Raw genomic sequence first — 23594 nt, forward strand, 5'->3', positions numbered from 1 at the left:
TTTGTATCTCAAGTGGCCTTAACTGTGGCCTCCACTTATAATAATTATTTTATTCCATGCATTATTTGGATCTTCCACTAGAAGGGGCTGAAGGCCTACATATGTAAAGTTAAAACAGTATTACTAACCCTAGGTTAGTGTGTGTGTGTGTGTGTGTGTGTGTGTGTGTGTGTGAGTGTGAGTGTGTGAGTGTGAGTGTGTGTGTGTGGTGTGACAATGACTTCAAGCACACTTCCAAGTCTACCAAAGCTCGATTAAGGAATCAATCCAGGAACATTCAAGATCTTTTGCAAGCTTAAAGTAAAGCATAACTCCTAAACTGTATGAGGTGGGATGCTGGGAGTTTTTATTAGGGATAATAAGGTGGGGATCTACTTTTAAGTGTGCACTTGAAGTAACCTGTGATTGAAGTGTTTAGAAATCCATGTTAGCATCACCAGGAGAGTGTTTGCACCACAGGGTGCACCTGGAACTGTAAAAATGCCCTCTTATTTGACATGTATGACCATGCATGCATTTGGGTTAAAGGCATCCTTTGGGTGGTTTCAGGCTGTATGACCAAATGTGGACGCTCTTGATTATAACTTCAGTTGTTTAGCCAGATTATTATTAATGCTAATTAATAATATTTAATAAATGTAATTATTTCATTATATACAAATATACTGTATGTGTCCAAGTGTGTGAAAAATCCACTTTCTGCTCAACTGTCTTCATGAAGGCGTAGTTTCTGGTAGGAGGTCTAGTAACTAGCAGCTTAACCCCATTGAACACCTTTGGGATTGCAAACCAGAGCTTTTTGTCCAACATCATTTACTGGCCTACCATAAGTTCTCGGGAACTCCGAGAATCTGAGTGGATTTGGCAACACGAACAGTATGGATTGTTCTGTAGTAAGTTGGAGGTTAATTAATATTTTTGCAATGTAACGTTGGTGTTGTTTTGTAGAGAACGATAAGGTCAGAAATACTGTAAAACGTGGGTGTGCCGATGTATTCTTATATAAACTGTATTACCCCCCTGTCCCACCTGTTTACAACGTCTCGTATCTTGCGTTCTCATTGGCTGTTCAACATAGCACTCAGTACCAGCTGTGCAACTCAGATCAGTTATCTGACATGCTAGAAATCTCGATTTGGTCGCCGACTGCTCGGCGAGTAGGTCGGATTCAGTTGTTGAGCAGTAGTTCACACATAGCGACCGAGAGCAGAGTTTCGATCGCCGAGCGAACAGCAAGGTAGTGTGAACTAGTCACATTGCTGGACTGCCTCACAATTCTCCAATTCATCATTGTTCTCAGTTGAGTTCTCAGTTTTGTATCACAATCCCACAGCTCGGAGCGGAATTGTTCTCATCCACACAGCAAAATCGCCAGTGTTGAATTTCCAGAGTTACAGACTCCAGAGTTGTGTGGAGTTGATTTCAGTATTGCTGTAAATGTTCTCAACACAAATAGTTAGAAGATAAGCGACTCAAACAGCAGACTTAGACTTTAAATCTAAAGGTGGACCAACAAGATAGGAGTGTTTAATAGAGTGGACAGTGACTCCCCAGTGCTGCCAGGAACCCTGTCTGGACAATAACCTTCTGCTGCTTGCTAGCTTTCAGACTTCTGTTCAGGCTGACCATCTGAAATTTTATCACTTGCCCAGCATTTCCCGCTCCTTCGCTCATTTCCCAGTCCCTGCGTTTCCTCGTCCTGGAACAGACCCTAAAGTTTCACCTCATTTTTGTCATATTCTGGCAGCTCACATGAAAGGACTGAACTCTCCACTGCTCTCTGAAGCTTTTGTTTGTTTAACACCATGTTTACCCATTGGTCATTCTTATAGCAAGATGGGTAACCTAGCTTTATTCGTGTTATTTATTCATGTTTTTATTATTCATGTCTATTTCTAGATGTGTATTATCAGTCCTGTATTTTTTCAAATAATTGATCAGAGTTTCTGTTTTGGTTTTGTTAAAGATTTTTACCATCGTGTTTGGAATTGTGAGTCGTTCTGTTATATTTTGTGCATTTTGCATAAATGTTGGATGGTTACTTGTGTGTTAGTGTTCACATATCGGTGGTGTTAGAAATTCGGCATACAGGAGTCAGGAGGCCGCGTTTTTATCCAAAGAGTCTTTATTAACACATACAGATGTATGGGAACAGCTTGGAAGACCAACACAAATCTTACTAGACATATTTTGGGAAGACATTACACTCGAAATGATGGGCGGTATTAAGAGAGAAAAAAAGGCGATTAAGGGAAAGAAGAAATGGCAATGGAGAGGGTATCTACATCAAATAATGGGGAAGTATGATCAAAGGGGTGTTGGAACAAGGAAGGGTTCAGGATACAGGATAGGTGTGTGAAGGATACAGGGAGTGGAGGTAATATGAAAAAAAAGGTTTAAGGAGACAGGATTAGGTGTGAGAAGGATACAGGGAGTGGCGGTAATATGGGGGAGGTGAGGAGATGGGATTAGGTTTGTGAAGGATACAGGGCATGGTAATATGAAAATAAAAAAAATAAAAAAGGTGAGGAGACAGGATTAGGTTTGTAAAGGATGATATAAGGATAAGGATGATCTGAAATGAGAGAAAAAAAAGGGTGTGAGGAGACAGGATTAGGGATACAGGAGATGGGAAAAGGGTTTATTGTCCGACTCTTCTGCCTCTGTGTTGAAAAGAGAGAGAGAGAAGTATTAGATGTACAGTAAGGTACAGTACAATCCACCATCAAAAACTACTTTTATTTTATCCTGATGAGAGTTGCAGCATATAATTAATTATTTAGTATTGCTGACTACACGTATCAATTGGCCGGCTTATTGATCTCTACACACCAAAATGGCTAAATACAAAACCAATGAGTCATCTTACTCACTCGGGCTGCTGATGTTGGGCTGTCGTTTCTTCCTGGCTTAATTCCAATGGCATTATTGTCATGGATAAAATCAGTTTTTTCTCAGGTATTAAACGGTAAAAGTTTAAAAATATGACTTGTAGTGTGTTATGTGGATATTGCTTGATACAATAAAACGCGTTTTAGAGAATTTTTATGAATATTTTAAAAGCTTTTGAAGTTTAAAAAAGGCTAAATACTTGCAATGCTTTTGAGGTTTTTGCTATGCTGTGTATTCCAATGGTATTATTGTCATGGTTAAAATCAGTTTTTTCTTAGGTATTAAAAGGTAAAAGTTTAAAAATATGAATTGTAGTGTGTTATGTGGGTATTTCTTGATACAATAAAACGCGTTTTAGAGAATTTTTATGAATATTTTAAAAGCTTTTGAAGTTTAAAAAAGGCTAAATACTTGCAATGCTATTGAGGTTTTTGCTATGCTGTGTATTCCAATGGTATTATTGTCATGGTTAAAATCATTATTTTCTTAGGTATTAAACGGTAACAGTTTAAAAATATGAATTGTAGTGTGTTATGTGGATATTTCTTGATACAATAAAACGCGTTTCAGATATTTTTGATGAATATTTTAAAAGCTTTTGAAGTTTAAAAAGGCTAAATACTTGCAATGCTATTGAGGATTTTTGCTATGCTGTGTATTCCAATGGTATTATTGTCATGGATAAAATCAGTTCTTTCTTAGGTATTAAACGGTAAAAGTTCAAAAATATGAATTGTAGTGTGTTATGTGGGTATTTCTTGATACAATAAAACGCGTTTCAGAGAAATGTAATAAATATTTTAAAAGCTATTGAAGTTTAAAAAGGCTAAATACAATGAAATTGAGGTTTTTGCTATGCTGTGTATTCCAATGGTATTATTGTTATGGATAAAATCAGTTTTTTCTTAGGTATTAAACGGTAACAGTTTCAAAATATGAATTGTAGTGTGTTATGTGGATATTTCTTGATACAATAAAACACGTTTCAGAGAAATCTATTGAAGTTTAAAAAAGGCCAAATACTTGCAATGCTATTGAGGCAACTATCCTGCTCTGCTTCCCCTGGCTGTCAGCACTGCGACTATCCTGCTTTTTTGAACCTGGCTGTTAGCACCGTGCCTGAGAACAAAAGGAGCATTTGCTTCTGCTTACCTGACCTACTTACTCAGTCCCTTATGCTTCTGCGGTTATATGACCAGATTGTCCACAGCCAGTGGCGGTTTTTGGCTGTATTGTTGCCAAACACCGCCATGGACGACTCTGTCCAGATTATAGATGAGTATGTTAGAACTCTGAGAATGTTAGCTGCTGTCAAATGGGCTGTTACAGCTGCTTCCCCACCAGCCTCACTCAAGACATCCTTTCTTCGTTCAGTTTTTCCTTTTTTATATCTGCATATTATGCAGCCTGAGGACAAAAGGAGTTCAAACCCACAGTTATTATATTCTTTTGATTTGTAAACCCATTTGATTTACCATGTTTGTTTAAACACTTTGTTCAGTCGCACTGAATGTTCAATATCTAAATGCTAAATAATTCCACATAAGTAATATACACTACTAGACCATTACACCTACTTGAATCTAGATTTATTGTAGATTTTCTCAGCTTCACATACCATGTAGGTGCACGTCTGTAGTTCTACAGTTAAATACTCGCTCAGTGAATAATGTCTTATTCTGCCACAATCAGTACACACTTCATAACCTGATGTTTTCAGACTTTTTGGTGCATTAACGCCACTGTGTGGAACCAGTAGTTTGTGGAAGAGCATTAAAGACTCGAACAAACCACCACCAACCCCCACAGCTTCTTTCTCCAGGTAATCAGCTTACTAAACAAGGATTACTCCCTCATCCCTCCTTTTTAATAAATGCTCATGGTTTTTCATATTTATATACAGTTAATGCACATTCACTTTGTGTAAATAATCTCTATTGCACAATTTTTATCACTGCTATATTTATTTTATTATATGCATGAGATACCTTTTCTATTTTTTTTTTTTTTTTTTACTTAGTGTACCGTCCTGTACATCCTCACTGCACACTTTGCCTGATGTTGTACTGTTCATGCTGCTGCTACATTGTTTATTGTTTATTATACATTTAGTTCTAGTGTACCTTTTTGTTATTTATCCTTTATGTATGTTCACACCTGCACCAAAAGAAATTCCTTGTACATCTGCTACTTAATAAATACAAAATAAAATAGATTCTGATTTTGATTTTGATTAATCTGAGTCTATAATATCTAGAACAGTAAATAATTACATGTTCTACAGTTTCTGGACTATGCAGTAATCACATTTCCCATTCTCATGTTTCTTAATTAATGCTAGTGTGCTATTCTGCCCTGTGTCCAAATCTCAACCTTGATAACACTTCTTCCTTTTGTTTTTGGTCTGCTTGTGTTTCTGCACTTTCCCACTCTTCTTTGAATATTATAAAACTGTCTACCTGTCTGTGCTGTGTCCCATAACTTTTGCCATTTGTTTTTAATTTTATCTTTAACAATACTTTTAATTTCTGCTTTACTATATTTGATCTTAATTTTAATCTTATTCTTCCCTGCTGCTTGTTTTGCATATTCGTCTGCACATTCATTCCCTGCTACTCCTACATGAGCCAGAACCCATACAAATGAAATTCCTGTCCCTGATTTTGTCATTAACCAGCTGTTTTATTTCCCACACAATATCCTGTCTTGCTTCAGCCTGAGGCAAATCCAGACTTAACAGAGCTGATCTGGAATCTGATGCCACTACCACCTCTTTTGGCCTATTATGCTCCACCCATGTCACTGCTTGTTAAATTGCCACCAACTCTACCATATATACAGCCAACTCATCATTTATTCTTTTATTACAGAATATTTTATGTAGTGGTATAACGCATGAGATTCTCATTCTTTTGGGGCAGCACAGTGGTTAAGTGGGTAGCACTGAACAGTTAATTATCTCTGCCATAAAAAGTACAAATTTACCTTTACTCACCAATAACGTTTCTTCTAATTTATCACACTGATCCTTGTTTTAGTACTTATTTTTTTGGTGTCTCTTGGAACCTTCTTGGTAGCCTCTACGTAAGATATCCCTTGCACAACTTTAATCCTCTGTACCTCCTGCATTCTCTTCTCATGCATTCGTGATACATTAAACTGTGCTCCCCTCCACAATTACAACACTTCATTATTGCTCCCTCTTTACATTAACCATACTCAAGTTCCTGACTGCATTTACTACATCTTTGTTTTCCTTTACACACTGCAGCTAAAACCTCTGACATTTAAAACATCTAAGTGGTGGTGGGATATATAATCTGACCTCATAGCTCATGTATTCTATAAAAACCTTTTTCCTCATTTTGTTCACCGTCCCTTTAACAGTAACACGTCAGTCAGTTAAAAGATCTATTTTCGTTTTGCCCAGTTTATCATTAGGGCTTTCCCACTTCATTCTGCCCCTTTCTCTCATGAGGAACATGCTCCAATGCTGAATTTAATTCTCTCTCAGACTCTTAATGCAGTAGCACCTATGAAAAATAAAGCTGTTTCTTTCACCATCCCGGCCCCCTGGTACACACCTGAACTCTGCACAATGAAACAGGCTTGTCGCAGACTTGAAAAGCTTTATAAGAAATCAAAACTTGTGGTGCATGCCGATGCCTATAAAGAAAATGTTCATGCTTACAGAGCTGCACTATGTGCTGCTAAATCTAGCCAAAGTCCGAGATATCAACGTTGTTCCAACTCTATGGATACAGCATGGGGATACGAACCCATGTCTACATGCCACGCCCGTTTTTAGCTCCATTCACTTTTATTTATTTTATGAAAGTTCGAGATATCAATGCTGTTCTGGCCACGTCCACTGCATTGCAATTACACTCATTTTCTTCAGGCAATGCACCTCTATATCAGCCCACTGATGGGGATCCGAACCCATGTCCACGGGCCATGCCCATTTTTTTCACCTAATTTACTTCCCTTAAATGTTTTAAAGTTTGAAATATTGACACCGTCCCAACAGTTTAGTATATCGTACAGCCCACTGATGACACCCCGTTCTGGATACAGCATGGAGATACAAACCCCTGCCCATCTGCCACGCCTGTTTTTATGTCCCGTTCACTTCTATTCATTTATTGTTAGTTTGAGATACTGTATCAACGCCAACTGACACCCTGACTTGGATACAGCATGGGGACAAGTGTCACTCTTTTATGACCGTCATTAAATAACATACATAAATTGAATGATTAAATGAAAGCTACAATACACAGCACCTTAAAAGTTGACATCTTTCACAAAATGGGAGTTTCCCAAACTCAGTTACCTGAGTCGTGTTTTTAGCTGCTTTAGACTTTGGATCTTGGACATTTTGTCTAACCGATTGCTAATGTAAGTGTCTAGAGTTTGCTGAGTTTATAAACAAAGAAATAAACTGTACATAGACAAATTATCGGGGGCATAATACTTTACAGGTTTGTTCTTTTAAGGCACAGCAGAGAGATGATTATGTATACAGAAAAGCCACAGCTATGTGACAGCTTCCACGTCACAATACTTTGGCCAATTGTTGCCAACAATGCCACCTAGAAATTAAAGAGCTCTAGGAACTCTAACTGGGACTACACATTTCTATATTTATATGTAAACATCTAATTTAGGTCCAACCAAACACTAAATACTCAAAAGCATGCAGGTTCTTTTTGATCTGGGGTGTGAGCAAGTCAAAGATAGGCCACCACAATTTGCCAACATTTAAAAAAAGCTTTATTGACCAAGTCACGGTTGTGTTTTGAGAAGCTCCACAAATCTCTAGTCAATAATAAAGAATAAAAATCTGATCACAATTAATTTTAAAACCATCCAATAGAAAGGAAAAGGAGGGAAAACCGTAAGGCGGAATGTGTCCCTAAGAAAGCAGGCCCCAATAACACAACGTGGCTCAGTGTCTCTCTCTCTCTCTCCTACTCACCGATCCTACTAACCACCAGCCCCCAGTGTGAGTATTCCAAGGCCTGGGCGGAATGCAACACGACAGCAGCCACAGTGCAGCTTCTCCACGATCATCTGCCGGTGCGTTTCGACTCTTTTGTCTCACATGCACGTCGGTCCCTTGTGGCTCTATGCTGCTCTCACACCGATTCTAAAGCTCAGTCTCCACAGTTTGAGTCACCAACCTAGCAACTTCCCCCCGTACTGCTCAACAGTCGCTGTATGGCCAGACCTACCTGGCCAGACAACCAATCTACACTTCTGCTCTCGCCTCTCCTTCCTGTCACCATTGCTCTCTGCTGCATCCTTATCTGAAATGAGCAGGTTAGAAACTTGAGTCTAGATGGTTCTGACCTCCAAAGCTCTGCCCATGAAATCTTGCCGGTAGTTGTATGGTCCCAGTTAGTCCAGGCTTCCTGTCTGTGCAAAAACTGTTATTTAATTGGACATAGTTTTGTGGTAGTATTTATTTACCTCTGTTGTTGCTCTTTAACTTGTAAATTAATGCTTTAATTATACCTATATATTTAACGTTTCTACTTAATAAATAAATACATTTTATTATTGTTACTGACTCAGTTAACTACTGAAGAAATTAAATGAATCAAGTTTATAGTTAAGACTTAAGTAAGAAGTATTAAGGTGTTATAATCATTTAGAAAGCCAGCCCACTTACAGTATTGATTTTATTTGAAGCACTATTCAGATTGTCCACTAGAGGGAGCTGCAGGCGCATTTTTTGAGACGGCATTAAGTAAACATTTTACATGATGAATTAAAAAATTAAACAATATTACTTCTTGGCAGCAGTATTAATTTTTGTTGCCTTATTAATAATAATAATAACAATAATAATGTATTTAGAGGGTGTCATTGTCATAGTCAGAAGTCAATCATTACAAATTGTGCATTGAAACTGCACAAGGGATCCTAGTGAGTGAGTAAGCACACTTCCAAGTCTACCAAACATAACCTAAAGTGGCCGCCTCAGTCTCTGGATATAAATCCATATTTAGTGGGGCTTGAAGAAAGCAGTAGTGGCATGAAAGCCTCAAACCTCACAGAGCTGAAAGCTTTTCCATAAGAAGAATGGGTGAAGATTCTACAAGTGAGGTGTCAGAAGCTTGTTAAGATTTACTGAGACACATGGACAAGTTGTAAAAAATAGCTTGTATGTATTAATAAATATATTTTATCAGTTCACAGAGACTTCTTGTATATTTTCAAGATTTTTAAGGTGAAGCAGGTTGATTGCAACTGTACATTGGGTGCTTTTAATTCCCTTTGGTGTGTGTGTGTGTTGTCCTGTAACCCTCTTCTATATCAAACATCTGTACATGCAGCACTGAAGGCCCACCCTAATCTTTATTGTTCACCCCCTTTACTCAGCCAGTAAAGCCTCTGGACAGCTGAAATCGGGTCACACCTGTCTCATATCACAACAGCTGGTCAGTGTGGATGGAACGACACAGTGGATAGAGGCGGAATCCAGGCAAGAGTTGAGAGAAATTAACAGTGTCAGAACTGAACTACATGTGAACCAGTAACATGCCAGTGACTGTGTGTGTGTGTGTGTGTGTGTGTGTGAGAGAGAGAGAGAGAGAGAGAGAGAGAGAGAGAGAGAGAGAGAGAGAGAGAGAGAGAAAGTTTCAATTAAAATTTGATGGTAAAAAAGTTAATAATAATAATTAAATAATTAAAATAATGAAACTCCCCAAACTGCAATGGCATACATGCCTCTTACAAGCAAGTGTATATGAACTTTTGACTTCACTGTAGCACGGTTGATAATGATATTATTACGCATTATTCTGACTGGCCACTAGATGACGCCACAGACTCAGCGCAAAGTAAACAATGATATGAAAAATTTCGAAAGATTTGGTTATACTGTATATATATATTTTTTTTTTTACAATTAATTTAATTACATTGTAAGTTAAAGTTACACAGTTTTTAAACATTCATAAATAAACAGGTTTTATTAAATCCCAGCACTAGAAGGTGTGGATTGTAGATTCAACACAGGTCAGAAATGTGGCAACCTTTTGTTATTATTAATTATTAATGATTAATTATTAATTATTAATTATTATTGACTAAAAGCAAATCCTTGAAAATTATACAATAATACACAAAGCTCACTGTATCAGACTGTACATAAAGCAAAAATAATACAGGTTGGAGGGCTGTGTCTCAATCCACACACAAAATCCTACACAGTGTAAACCAGCACATTCAGTACAAGAAAGTGAATGGATATGTGAGTGTGATTCCCTGCAATAAATTGGAAGCTCTCCAATGAGGTGGCACCAAACCCATTACAACCTAGTACTGGAAATTTAATACCCCTCTCTCTTCTATGTTAAACCTCTGTGGACCCAGCCCCTTCTTTATCCCCCCACCCCTTTACTTAGCCAGCAAAGCCCCTGGACAGCTGAAATTGGTTCTGCCCCCCTTCCACACACACACACACCTGTCTCAAATCACAAACAGCTGGTCACTGTGGAGGGAAGGACAGTGAAAACGGGCAGAAATCAAGGCCAGGAGTTAGAGAAAATAACAGTGCACCAGGATCATGCCAGTGACCGTTACTGCTTGTGTGTGCGTGTGTGCTTTTTTTTATTAACTAGTCCAAAAAAATATTAAAACACAGCAATGAAGGACATGATTCTGTAACACAAGCCCTGCTGCCTATCTCCTCAGTTGTTATTATTGCCAAACTATACTGTAATGAAATTAAAATGCAGCCAAGTTTTATTGAAATGTCTGTCAAAACAACGGCCTGTAACAATAATACAATTAGCTTTGCTAATAGGTCAACCAAAAGCAACGCTTCAAAACTTTTTTGAAAAATTAAGGTGTCGGTCAGTTTATCTGACGTCAAAGAATAAAACTTTGGGCAAGTTTGCCTCTAAATGGTGTCCTTAAGCCCTCTACCAACTGTAAGCAGAACAAGTGCTCCCTCAGCTGTGGGCCGTACCAAGTGGCGCTTTCTCCCATGCGAGTAGTGTGTGTGTGTGTGTGTGTGTGTGTAAAAATGCAGCCTGTCATTTGCCTGCTGTTTACCCACAAACCACACAGCTCTGCACCACTGGCACAGACTTGCACGCTTGTAGCCACTGGTGTCAGCTGAGCTGGCATCACAGTAACCGGAGTCAATTCAAAGATGCGCTTTGTGTAAATGTTTTTGTAAAGAAACACACTGCCAGCAAAACAGTGGCTTAAAAAAGTTAAAATACCTTTTATGAAGTTAAAAATAAGATTTTTTAGGGATCCAGACGGGAGAAAATAGATATGGTGGTTAATGTGTGCAATACAAAAAGTGAAGTTAAAGTCTTCACGAATGCAAGTAACAACAGTTTAGCCTTCTTAGATTGTGAAATTGCTATTCAAGATGGGGGGCATTTGAAAGTAGACACATATGGACCAGTACTTTAGGTTTGACTCCCATCATCCAATGAAGCACACCACTAAGCACACAGTACTGCCACTGCTGCCAAGGAAAGACAGAAATCTCTTATTAACATAACTGGGCATTCATCAAAGCTGGAAAAATGCCCCAACACTGCTCCAGCGGATCTAAGGTAGAAGAAGGACAACCGCGGTCTAAATGCAAACCAGTCGTGATTCCGTATGTGACAGGAGTAGCAGAACAATTGCGACGCATATTTTTCAAACAATGCGACTCAGTTGCTTTCAAACCTCAAAACACGCTATGCCAGAAACTAGCTCACCATAAGGATCAGATCCTCTGACACAAACAGAGTAACGTAGTGTATGCTGTTAGGTGCTGGGAAGATTGCCGGGAACTGTACATCGGGGAAACTAAACAGCCACTGGCAAAACGGATGGCACAACATATAAGATCTCTCATTTAATGATGAAGATGTGCAGATCCTTGACAAGGAAGAACGCTGGTTTGAATGAGGAGTCAAAGAGGCCATCTATGTGAAGAGGGAACGACCATCCCTGAACCTGAACATCGCTCACCATCTTTCAATGCCGTGATAGGAGCTATACCTCAATCATATGTGAAAGTCACACATAGCCGTTGTAATTAATGGTCATTGTGATTTACATATAGACCTGATCACGGTGTCGGTTGTTATGTAAATCAGTTAGACTGAAGAAGTCACTTGGATGAGTGAGGAAACTTACCTCTACAACCAGCTTGTGTCCAGATGAACTGATTCAACTTTGTGGATAAAGTTGAAGTAAAAAATTTACATGCACTTGTTTGTTTATTAGGAGTTTAATTCCATTAATGACAGGACTGGTAGTTACAGGATATCCATGATTAATTAGTTGAGTTCAGTGTCATACACTGCTAAGTGCATTTTTGTATCTCCAATTTACCTAACTTACAAGTCTTTGGACCGTTGGAGGAAACCTGAGCTCCTGGAGAAAACCCACACAGAGATGGAAGAACTTGCAAACAAAGGACAAAGAAAGGACCCAGACTGCTCAACTTGGGATTCAAACCCAGGACCCTCTCACTGTGAGGCGACAGTGCTACCCACCGAGCCTTTTGTTTTCTTACTGTGGATCATACAATTGTTTTTTACAGTTGATCATGTGACCTCAAATTGCTTACAACAGCTCTGAATGACAAAGCTTTCTCCTTGACTCTCAGACTCTGTTCTTGTAATGCTTCTGGTGAAATGTAATAGATGCAAAGTTGCTCCACTAATGTGGGCACAGAGAAGTCAACAGGTGTAATCAGTCATGATGAGAGGACATGTCGTAACCTTAAATGATATTATGAACCATCCTACACCACAAAATAATGATAAAAAACGTTTCTGTGAGTATTATGGTCATAATTTAGGTAGAACTCACAGTAAACTTGTATAGGAACTCAAAATACTAAACACTTTCTGACAGCGGCAGATAAATATTAAGACTTAGATGTTCCATCAGACCTTAAGTACCTTGAGGACTAGAAAGCAGATAAAACTAATATCAGTCACTTTATTAGCTGTAATAATATCTCATCACCATTGGAAGAGAAATCCCAAGCCCTGCTCTGTTTAGAGCTGATTTACGATCACAACGTCTAGCTAGCACTTGCTGTTATGCATATAAGCAGACTCGTAACGGTACATTCTCTAAATTCACAGGGTGCTCCTTACTTAAGGCCATAAATTCTACCCACTACCAAAACTTCCTCTGCATGTCCAGAGATTGAGGTGGTGGGATTTAAGACCTCACACATGTGGCTACTGTCAGAATTGACTAATGTGGTGACAGCAGGAGCAAACAAGCAAAAAAGTGTACAGCTTACCAGTAAACACCCAATTCCAAAACTGTGGAGGACAATATATTGTTAAAATAATCTCCACATATCTCGATGGGCTGATGTTAAGCCTGAACGCAGAGATCTAGCTTAAGCAAAGTGTTCATAACGTCTGGCTTACAGCTGCCTCCAAGTGTTGGACAGGGTGCAAATCAGGGCTCGGTGTAGGCCCGTCAAAGTTCCTCCAGACCAAGCTCATTAAAAACAACCCAGTCTGTTTTTCAGCAAACTTATTAGCTGGCACTCTGCATTATGGCATTAACAAAGTGCAGGTTAGTCATTCAGACAGACAGATAAAATGTGATTTATTACAGACATGTTTACTGAGGTGCTTTATACCACTCAGCCATTGCTTGGAATTACAGCTGTTGTTGCTCTGATGATTTATTTAGAAATTAGATTTTTCTGATGTGTAGTCTATACAATGTGTGATTTTTACATTTCAGTAGAGGTAGTATATATTTATATTAATTTTACTGCATAATCAATTAACTGTATTTGCTAAGTTAAGTATTTGCTATGTGTTTGTATTACGTATATGTACATATACAGTTAAAGGTAAATAAAACTGGACCCGCCATAACCCTGACCAGGATAAAGCGTTCATAAAACTGAAAATAACCTAAAATAACCTAAAATTTAAACCCAAACTAAAATAGTCTAGGCGTTTGTGTTCTAATTTAATGAAAAGCCATAAATCGTGGCAGCTCTATTTTCCAGGCTGTTTGTTTTACAACAACTGCTGCCTGTTAAACTAAAACTACTAAAGAGACGACTGAGACCAATTAGCAGGCTAAGGCTAAACAGATGTTTATGACTTGCTTGCTAACTACTGCAGAGAACTGTTTAGAGGTGGTTAGAATTAAAATTTTGACTAAAATAAAGTGACTACTTCGTCTCATAAAGCCACACCGTCTTTACAGTCTTATCTGCTTAGCGCTACATGCTAATTCTGAATAAATACTGGAGCTAGCAAGGCAGCATGAGGCAAAATCAAGCTAAGAGGTCACAGCTAGCTTTTACTGATTTTAGAATTTGTTAGTAAAGCATCTCTTTCATACTTTTTATTTAATGCAGAAATACAGTGAAAGAAACAAATACTTAATAATTTTTATTCTTATATATTTGTAAATACACCGATCAGCCATAACATTAAAACCACCTCCTTATTTCTACACTCGCTGTCTATTTTATCAGCTCCACTTACCATATAGAAGCACTTTGTTGTTCTACAGTTATTAACTGTAGTCGATCTGTTTCTCTACATGCTTTGTTAGCCCCATTTCATGCTGTTCTTCAATGGTCAGGACTCTTCCAGGACCACCACAGAGCAGGTATTATTTGGGTGGTGGATCATTCTCAGCACTACAGTGACACTGACATGGTGGTGGTGTGTTAGTGTGTGTTGTTTTGGTATGAGTGGATCAGACACAGCAATGCTAAATGAGTTTTTAAACACCTTACTGTCCTTGCTGGACTGAGAATAGTCCACCAACCAAAAACATCCAGCCAACAGCGCCCCGTGGGCAGCGTCCTGTGACCACTGATGAAGGCCAGCTGAAACAGCAGCAATATATGAGCGATCGTCTCTGATTTTACATCTACAAGGTTGACCAACTAGGTAGGAGTGTCTAATAGAGTGGACAGTGAGTGGACACTGTATTTAAAAACTCCAGCAGCACTGCTGTGTCTGATCCACTCCACTAACACACCACCACCGTGTCAGTGTCACTGCAGTGCTGAGAATGATCCACCAACTAAATAATACCTGCTGTGTAGTGGTCCTAGGAGAGTACTGACCATTAAAGAACAGGGTGAAAGCAGGCTAAAAAGATATGCAGTAATTGTAGAAACATAAAATGGACAGTGAGTGTAGAAACAAGGAGGTAGTTTTAATGTTATGGCTGATCAGTGCATATCCACTGAGAGTATTAAAATCCCATGATTTGCAGCCATACTTGTAATGCATTTTTATATCAGCTGGTTCTGTTCATGTCCACTTAAATGTCCTGATTTGTTCGTCTGAGTTCCAGTAAAGCACCTCTTAACGGTAGAAAAGAAGAAGCAGTAAATATGTATGACCATTAGATGGCAGGATAACTTCAGCTCCTTGACATCCCATAAAAGGTCTTACAATGTACCTGAGCTGTCATGTGCTGGGCTTCGATTTCTATAACAGACGACTTAATTCCATACAGTCAAAGGCAAAGTGATATGAGGTAACTGTACTATATTGTGATTAGTAAATACATGGTTGGTACATGTGGTACATGTGTGTAATCATTTCTTTTTTTAATATAACAAAAGTAATAGATCAAAAATACATACACCGGCAAGGCATAACATTATGACCACTGACAGGTGAAGTGAATAACACTGATTATCTCTTTATCATGGCACCTGTTAGTGGGTGGGATATATGAGGCAGCAAGTGAACATTTTATCCTCAAAGTTGATGTGTTGATGTTGTGGAAAAATGGGCGAGCGTGAGGATTTGAGCGAGTTTGATAAGGATCAAATTGTGATGGCTAGACGACTGGGTCAGAGCATCTCCAAAACTGCAGCTCGTGTGGGGTGTTCCTGGTCTGCAGTGGTCAGTATCTATCAAAAGTGGTCCAAGGAAGGAACAGTGGTAAACCGGTGATGGGGTCATGGGCGGCCAAGGCTCATTGATGTACGTGGGGAGCGAAGGCTGGCCCGTGTGGTCCGATCCAACAGACGAGCTACTGTAGCTTGAATTGCTGAAGAAGTTAATGCTGGTTCTGATAGAAAGGTGTCAGAATACACAGTGCATCACAGTTGCAGGGCTGTTTTGGCAGCAAAAGGAGGACCAACACAATATTAGGAAGGTGGTCATAATGTTATGCCTAATTGGTGTATGTATTTCATATATTTTGTAGCTACAGATGACTGTCTGTACAATTGGGAGGTGGGGTTGCTTAGAAAAGTCTTGTGTTGAGCTATATGGACTACAGGTACAGTTAAACTAGTCCTTTTTACATGGGTACAGTAAAATCACCAGCCATAAGTAGTCATAATCGCTGAATCAAAATTTAGTCCCTGCCAAAATTTTCAAGCACATTATAGAACTTTTTATACAATTAAATCAATAATAGATGATTTTTATATGTTTGACCCAGTAGATTTTGTTTAATGTTAATATTTGAACTCAGCACTCACTGTTCATCTAAAGTTTAGCTTATAAGACGACATGAGCATCACATGGAAAGCCTGCACTGCATTTCTCACCCGTTCTGTCTGACCGGTGTCATCCAGTAGTCAGATAAAACAGCAAAACAAAGAAATAAACAAATTAATGTAAAGCAGGAGAAGGAACAACACAAGTCTGACTGGCGACAAACAGGAACAAAAACAGCCTGCCAAGTCTTTCAGCATTTTCTTTTGTCTAACGGGAGCTCAAAGGAAGAGAGAGACTGTGCAGCAGAAAGTAGAGAGGAGGCTGGAATTAATAATGCTGTCTCTTTCAGAGAGATGTGGTGTGTGTCGCCGGAGGACAGCAAACCGCATCCTTCCTTCCTGGAGTGCTGGGAGAAAAAAGGGCACTTAAGGAGGTCAAGACACCTACTTCCTGCCCAGTTCCAGTTCCCCCATAGCAGTTTTTAGGGGTCAGGATGAGCAATACGTAAGTACTTCCGGAGGTCATGCATGGTAAGTGCCACCTGCCTCTAGTTTGGCTCTCTGCTCACATTCTTTTTGCCACCCCAGTATGACTTGCAATGCAATGTTTTCTTACAGTGGTACCTTGAAACACAACTTTAACTGGATCTGAGAGTGGCATCAAGTTAAAAAATTAAGTTTTAAGGTATTTTTTCTCATAGGGATGTATGGGAAACCTGTTAATGCGTTCCATGCGTTCCAATATTTGAGGCTAATGTAAAATAATGGGGTTCTTTTTGACACTTATACACTAAATATCACAAATATAATATAAAAAAAAACACTGAAATACATATGAAAACAGTTAACAATTAATAAAAAAATAGACTAAAAAATATTAATCTCATACGTGCACTTTGATGATGTCTTACCACATCGCTCAAGCTGAGCGCTGAACAAAGTGGCTGTTCATGGTTAATTTGAAATTAAATAAATACATTAAAAAAAGGCTGACAATGACATGGTGTGTTAGTGTGTGTTGTTCTGGTATGAGTGGATCAGACACAGCAGCGCTGCTGGAGTTTTTAAATACCGTGTCCACTCACTGTCCACTCTGTTGCACTCTATTGTAGATGTAAAGTCAGAGACTTCCGCTCATCTATTGCTGCTGTTGGAGTTGGTCATTTTCTAGACCTTCATCAGTGGTCACAGGATGATGCCCACGGGGTGCTGTTGCCTATAGTTGGTATAGTTATGGTTGGTGGACTATTCTCAGTCCAGCAGTGACAGTGAGCATTGCTGTATCTGATCCACTCATACCAGCACAACACACACTAACACACCACCACCATGTCAGTGTCACTGCAGTGCTGAGAATGATCCACCACCCAAATAATCCTGTCTCTGTAGTGGTCTTGTGGGGGTCCTGACTATTGAAGAAGAGGGTGAAAGGAGCTAACAAAGCATGCAGAGAAACAGATGGACTACAGTCAGTAATTGTAGAACTACAAAGTGCTTCTATGTGGTAAGTGATCAGTGTATGTTTACCTGCAAGAGGATATGTGGATCGACTTTGTGTACGGAGAGCCACACCCTGTCCACATTATCCGTTGACTCACGCTTTATGCTTGTTTGTTATCGGTTACCTGTATGCTTGTTTGTTATCGGTTACCTGTATGCTTGTTTGTTATCGGTTACCTGTATGCTTGTTTGTTACCGGTTACCTGTATGCTTGTTTGTTATCGGTTCTTTTAACTACTAACTTGGTTAGTAGTTAAAAGAAATTGGCAAAATTTGCATCCCTGTTGTATCTGTTTCTTATATTATTTAGTACATTAGTGGGGGACAGTGGTAGCCTTGTGGTTAGAGCTTTGGGCTATCAATCAGAAGATTATTGATTTAATTCACTGCCACTGTTGGGCCCCTGAGCAAGGCCCTTAACCCTGTCTGCTCCAGGGGCGCAATTCAATGGTAAATTGTGTACAATTGTACTGTACATGTGTATATGTACAGTATATATGACCTGTATAAACACCTTCAAACACACCAGCAACTTACTTCTATGTGTTTTTTAAAGGATGCCAAGAATGTCCATGTGAACACAGACTTAAGTCCATGTTCTTTGCATCTATTGTACTACATCTACAGCAACATCTACAGGGTTTAAATCTCAGCAGTGGTATCCTCTGACTGGGCATCTTTACATACATTTTGGCACATGTCTGAGGATAAAGGATGGCCAAAGCCCTGCAATGGACTGGCACCCTGTCCAAGGTTTCCTGGTGGAACTGGACCTGCTACAACCCTGACCAGGATAAAGTGGTTGACTGAAAGGACATTTTTGAGTGTGTTTGAATGTTTATAATAAACAAATGTAAGATATTATTCCAAACTTAAGACAAACTTTACTATGAAACACAAGTTCACAAATGTTTATTGCAGCTCCAGAACACAGCACGAGAAATTTCAAGTTCAGACAACATCCAGCAGAAATTAGACACAGTTACCACATCATAATCCTGGCAAAAATAAATAAGTAAATAAAATAAATGCTTCAGTCCAGTGAAATACACAAATAGTTTTTTTTTTTCCACAGCTACTGAATGCACCCTTTATTAGCCCTACAATAAGATTTGAATCAAGGCGTAAAGCACAACATGCTCTATATTAGTCAGACGAACTCATCATAATTAGCATGTTAAAAGCTAATTACCCAGAACGCCACTGACCTATTTGAGTCCTGAATCTGCGTCTTTGTGCGATTCTGGCTTCAGGTGAGTCACGCCACACCTGACGTCACTTGGTCAGAAGTGAAAAAAGAAGCGCCCTTCTTATACCTAACCATATGAAGGTCTGTAATCGGTGCCACGCCCCCGAGCCGCAGAACGTCCAGCCATAGGCCGTCGAGCAGCCGCTTGGTTCCCCGATCGTGGCCCCTAGACACAAACATAGCCGTCCAGGTCAACAAACACACACCCTGGCTACTCGGTCATCCTAATGAGATCCATTTAGCACGCAGGATCGCAGCCCAGTGCGGGCTAACGCGTAGCCACATAATGCATGTACTGTTGACAGGGTGTGTGTCCCGCGGGAGGAGTTTAAGACGGAAAGACAGAAGGAAAGAGAGGAAACATTTTGAAAAGGTGCACGCTTTGTGGGTATTTTAAACTCATGAGGGGATAAAGAGGGAAAGAAGAACCTAAAAATATATACTAGACCATAGTAGACCATATAGAATTCTGATATATGGTGAAATATGTAAATCCCATACAGATGTGTAAGTGTCGTTTGGTTTCTTGAGACACCATAACAGCTTCCACACATCTTGAAATGGAATTTTTGACTAGACTAGAAAAACTAGAACTTATCTGTAGGGATGGAGCACCACAACTTCAATGTTTATTGCTAAGTCCCTACCTAATTCATGGCTGTAAAAATCGCATCACAGATTGTGAAACAAGGCTTTTCCCATGTAATATGCATGGGAATATTTGCTGTGAAATTCAAACTTTAAAGAGTTCAAGTGTCTCATGTTTACTGGTTCATTTGCACAGAGGCAGTCCTAGCAATCCTACAGCAATTCAGTTTGCAATCGTTTGGTCAAAATGTCCAAGAAGTGGCATCAACTTTTCTGGGCTCGGAGGCATCTAGGATGGATCATCACACAGTGGCACTGCTGAGAGTTTGGATAACGCACACACACATACACACACACACGCCTTCCTCCGTCTGCTCAAATTAAAATCATCTCCCGCTGAGATGGAATGGATTGAGCCTGACGTGGGCTTACCAGTCAGTTCTGAGTATTTATTGATTTATTATATTTATTAGGATTTCAACCTCATGTTTTAATTTCATAAATTCATAAATTGTTTTAGGGTGGCACAGGTTCAAATCCCAGGTAGAGTGGTTCGGGTCTGTGTTGTGTTTTATGCAGTCCAAAGACATACAGTCAGAACAATTAAAGCTACTAGAAACTGCCCTAAGTGTGTGTGTGTGTGTGTGTGTGTCCTGTAATGGACTGGCGACCTGTCCAGGGTTTTTTCTACCTTTTGCCCACTAAACTGTACCCACCACGACCCTGACCCGAACCACTCCACTTGGGATTTGAACCCAGGACCTTCTTGCTACCCACATTTCTGGGCTCTGAGGCATCTAGGATGGACCATCACACAGTGGAAACATGTATTGTGGTCAGATGAATCAGCATTCCAGGTATTCTTTGGAAATAATGGATGCTGTGTGCTCCGGACCAAAGATGAAAGGAGCCATTCAGACTGTTATCAGCAACCAGTCCACAAGCCAGGGTCTGTCATGGTATGGGGCGGTGTTAGTGCCCCTGGCAAAGGTCATTAACACTTCTTTGATGCAGCATTAATGCAGAAAAGTACATCGAGATCTTAGAGCAACATGTGCTGCATTCAAGACGTCGTCTTTTCCAGGGACGTCCATGCATTCTTCAACCAGACGATGCAAAACCACATGCTGCACACATTACAAAGGCATAGCTGCGTAAGAAGAGGGTACAGGTACTGGGCTGGCCTGCCTGCAGTCCGGACCTGTCCCCAATAGAGAATGTGTGGAGGATTTTGAAACGAAGAATGCGACAATGACGACCCCGTACTGTTGCACATCTTAAGACGTGTTTGCAGGAAGAATGGGACAAAATTAAAGCTGAAACACTAAATCACTTGGTCTCCTCGGTGCCAAAACGTCTTTTAAGTATGGTGAAAAGGAATGGCAACATTACAAAGTGGTAAATGCTTTACTGCCTCAACTATTTTTGGAGTGTGTTGCAGGCCTGAAATGCAGGAATGGATGTTTATTAATAGATGAAATGAAGTTGAGCAGATAAAACATGAAATATCTCAGGTTCATCCTGTCTGCAATCAAATAAAAGTCAAAGTAAATGTAAGAAACGGTGTTTTTTATTATTTGCATTTTCCATGCTGTCCCAACTTTTTCTGATTTGGGGTTGTGGATTTTACTTTGAATTTAGCATTTAGTTAGAACCTGGTTCATTTTCATATATTCACATTTTTATTTCTATAAATGCTCATGAATTTAATTTTGTATATTTGTAAAACGCCATTTTTGTCCATATTTAGCTCAAAGTCAACACACTTGTCTTTAAAATGTAAAAAGAAATAAAAAAAATTTTTGCAAACACTCCTGCTGTCTTGCCCACCATTACACACATTCTACATTTTCGACCGCTAGAAGTCAAACCCGGTATCCAATTTTATTAAATCAACTGCGAGACGATGGCGGCGTCTCCGTTTCCCCGGCACGTGCAGGTAAAATGTGCAGACAAAGTGCTCATTAAGTCGTTGGCCAGACTCCTGTCCTCACCTTGAGCACTGGGACTCTTTAAGAACGACTCGCTTTTACATTTAACGTTATTGCACTCGACACCATGTTGGAGCCAGGACTGTAACTCCCACACCGGCACTGCTGGGAGTTCGGATAGCATGCATGCACACACATATACACACATACACACACACACACACACGCGCCTCTCAAATTAAAATCATCTCCCGCTGAGATGGAATGGGTCGAGTCTGAAGGGGGCTTACCAGTCAGTTCTGAGTATTTATTGATTTATTATATTTATTAGGATTTTAACCTCATGTTTTACACACTTTGGTTACATTCAGGACAGGACAGAATTACTGGTTACACAATATTCATCAGTTCACAAGTTTAATGTCAAACACAGTCATGGACAATTTAGTGTCTTCAATTCACCTCACTTGCATGTCTTTGGACTGTTGGAAGAAAACAGGAGCTCCCGCAGGAAACCCACGCAGACACGGGGAAAACATGCAAACTCCACACAGAAAGGACCCAGACTGTTTCCCCTGGGAACTGAACCCAGGACCTTGTTGCTGTGAGGTGACAGTGGTACCCACCGAGCCACCATGGCTCACAGCAAGAAGGTCTTGGGTTCAAATCCCAGGTGGAGTGGTTCGGGTCAGAGTTGAGGTGGGGACAATTTAGTGGGCAAAAGGTAGAAAACACCCTAAACAGGTAGGTCACCAGTCCAATACAGGACACAATCACACACACACACACACACACACACACACACACACTTAGGGCAGTTTCTAGTAGCTCCAGTTGGCCTGACTGTATGTCTTTGGACTGCACAAACCCAGCACAAACTCAAACCCCTGGGAGAAGGTCCTGGGTTCCATTCCCAGGTGGAGTGGTTTGGGTCTGTGTTGTGATTTATGCAGTCCAAAGACATACAGTCAGACCAACTGGAGCTACTAAACTGTATTAAGTGTGTGTGTGTGTGTGTGTGTGTGTGTGTCTGTGCTGCAATGGACTGGCGACCTGTCCATGGTGTTTTCTACCTTATGCCCAGTAAATCGACCACCACGACCACCTAAATAGGATAAAAGCGGTGGCAAAACAGACAATCCAGGTTCGTGGTGAGTCTGGTGCCACCCGGGAAAGCAGGAATCATGTGATGCTTCTTTAGTTTGTACCTAAACCCTACCTGTGACGATTAACAGGTGCTGACGATTTAGATTTATGTACTACACTGGGTGTTAGGGTGTGAGAATGACAATTGTGCAAAAACATGGACAATCCCAAGGCTACTAGTCCAGAAAACGTCTGGTTCCAGTGTGCACACCACTGTTAAGAAGTTTACAGCCTGTAGCTAACCTTTCTGCATGTGGATGCAAAAAAGAATTTCAACAAAGGATTATTCCTCAATCAATGTCCAAAAAATTCAAGATCTGCAGACACAGGATACAACAGTGTCAAATCGTCCTGGCCGTCATCATCTGACTGAAACTGGATGCTGGACCTAGGAGAAAAAAAAAGCCAGACTGGAGTTTTCCAGAACTTGAGCTGAGGAAGCCACAATCCTTCTGGGAGAGCATCCTGTGGACAGAGCTTTTTGGCACAGCACATCATTGTACCCTATTTCCAAAAATGAACTGAAACCTTCAAAGAGAAGAACACATGGTGGATGTTCACATATGTTTTTGGGTAGCTTTGCTGTTTCTGGCACTGGATGCTTCAACTGATTGGTTGGCATCATGAAATCTGAAGACTACTAAGGATTCTTGGAGTGCAGTGTAGGACCCAGGGTTAGAAAGCTGGGTCTTTAAAGGGTGTGCTACCAAATATCAAGTTCAGGGTGCCAATAATTTTGTCCAGTCCACTTCTGTGATGCAATAATATGATTTTTTCAAAGAATTATAAGAAAATTGTAAGAAAATAGTATATAGTATTATATAATTAATATAAATATTATATAATTAAA

The 23594-nt window shown here is 39.8% G+C and overlaps 1 long non-coding RNA gene across 1 annotated transcript; it reads left to right on the forward strand.

Annotated features, from left to right (window-relative positions):
* Positions 1–17520: 17520 nt before the first annotated feature.
* LOC134300160 (uncharacterized) lies at positions 17521–18694 on the forward strand. The gene is made up of 2 exons (XR_010007318.1): positions 17521–17834; positions 18387–18694. It is a non-coding gene; the product is annotated as an uncharacterized LOC134300160 (long non-coding RNA).
* The last annotated feature ends 4900 nt before the right edge of the window (positions 18695–23594 follow it).

The sequence above is a fragment of the Trichomycterus rosablanca genome, chromosome 22, assembly GCF_030014385.1.
Source record: "Trichomycterus rosablanca isolate fTriRos1 chromosome 22, fTriRos1.hap1, whole genome shotgun sequence".
Taxonomy (NCBI): domain Eukaryota; kingdom Metazoa; phylum Chordata; class Actinopteri; order Siluriformes; family Trichomycteridae; genus Trichomycterus; species Trichomycterus rosablanca.